We start from the raw sequence: 2,173 nt of genomic DNA on the forward strand, positions 1-2,173 counted from the left end.
ATACTTAACTGTTTATAAATAATTTTATAAAGACAATTATTGCTTAGTTAAATTGTTGATAAAGTTAGGTACTTATTGTTATTTTATTTATTATTAAACATGACGTTATATATTATATTAAAATACGTATTTACCTACGTGGTTTTACATATTTTAGAATAACAAATGCATATTCTGATGTTCATAGCAGAGGCGTCATTTGAGATGTTGCAGGGTATACCTTAAGGTATATTTAGGTACCAGGGAATACTTAGGCTTATGCATACCTAAAATAGTAAGATGTATCAAGATTGCATTTTTTCATTGCTATATGATTTCTCTGCGCCAGGAAATAAATTTTTTTTTAATTGATCTTAATATATTGGAAACTATGGCCATGTGATATTATTATTAATGCATTAATTAAATGAAATACAAAATGTTTGAGCTATATTAGATATTTTATGTATGACTGATATCAGGATTTGTTTAATATACAGTGTTTTTTGGTACAATAATGTATATAAGTATTTAAATTTAAATTTAAATAATTTAAGTACTAACTTAGTAAAATAAAGTAGGTATACAATATGCATACTAATTTAGTTTATTAGATAATGATTTTAAGTTTGAATGTAGCGAGAAAATACGATATGTGTAATAACTCTATAATTATAGTAGGCAAATTAGGTATACGATACGTCATATTTCAATAAGTTGAAATTACGCCTCTGGTTTATGGTGGAAAGTTGAGAGCATTTTTTAAATAACTTGTGTCTATCTAAGCACAACACATTTGGAAAAATGAACTGTAATTAGGTGTATTAATATTTCTCGATCGCTGATAGCTACAAAGTTAGTTGCTTAAATTTTAAACAGCATAATGGGTATACAACTATTTATTAAAATTATTTAATTGTTTTAAATTATAATAATAAAAAGTGAACAAATTTTCAAAACTACAACATTTTAGCGCCCGGGGTTGTCTATATTGTCCTACCCCTGATTATTGGCTTTGTGACACTGTATACTACGAAAATAAATACAAAAAAAACTTTATGTTCATTATACAAGTGTATGTACTGTGTATATATATTATATTTACAAAATCTATATAATATTATCTTACCTTACTTCGTTTAGTCACATAGTTGGTATTTTACCTTGGCTAAGCTTACTTGGTCCATGCTTTACATCCAATGTTGAGTGATATCTAGATACAAATTAAGTACGTTAATTACTTAATTAATTAATTACCTACATTTTATCTGAATAAATAAACTAGTTTCTGGTTGGTATCTACGATTTAAATTATGGAAATCTACATAAATATTAAATAGCTAGATAAATCTCATAGTATAATGCACCTGTATTTTTTTCAATAATCGCTTATTCGTTTACTCATTATACATCAAATATAATAATATAACCACAATATATACCTATATATTATATATATGAGTACAAAATAAGAATAACATTAATTGTTTGGCTTTTTCCCCGTATTAATTTTAAGTGAAGCAATCCAAGTATTAACACCCAAGAAAAACAGTCTAGTCATTTGAAATGTTACAATGTTAAAAGTAAAAAAATTAAACAAATATGCAGGGCAGGTGTCGCAGGTTTCTAATACCCTCAAATATTTTTACCTACTTAGTAGGTTGTAGCAAGAGCCGCTCTAGGCCCTGCAAGCATGTATCAAGATATTTTTTTTTGTTCAACAATATCTTATTAGTTTAATAAGTAAATACGACGGGGTATGATATAAAATATAAAAATCATTCTATACAAAAACGATTCTAAACGAAGACGATCTGTCAGCCAATAATATTACTAAATATATTTGATGATATTATTGTGAGTAAAGTAATTTATTTTACTATAAGGTATTAGGACACCAGTAGGTTAAATTTGTTATTGGAAAAAAATTTACATTTTAAAATGCATAATTGTATATATAAAATATAATAATATAGGTACTCTAAGATTTTCACATAGACACGAATAATATTTTATGATTAGTACAAGAAAATAACTAAAATCGTAATTCCTGGTTTTTGGTTTCTTGGTAATATCGTCCAAATTTGAAATTATAATAGGTTCTAAAAACTAAAATTGAATTTATTATATCAGTAAAAATAACTAGATTATATATTGTGTTAAGTGAAATAAAAAACAAAATATTCCTTAAATA

Source organism: Acyrthosiphon pisum, unplaced genomic scaffold, assembly GCF_005508785.2.
Source record: "Acyrthosiphon pisum isolate AL4f unplaced genomic scaffold, pea_aphid_22Mar2018_4r6ur Scaffold_21293;HRSCAF=23543, whole genome shotgun sequence".
NCBI lineage: Eukaryota > Metazoa > Arthropoda > Insecta > Hemiptera > Aphididae > Acyrthosiphon > Acyrthosiphon pisum.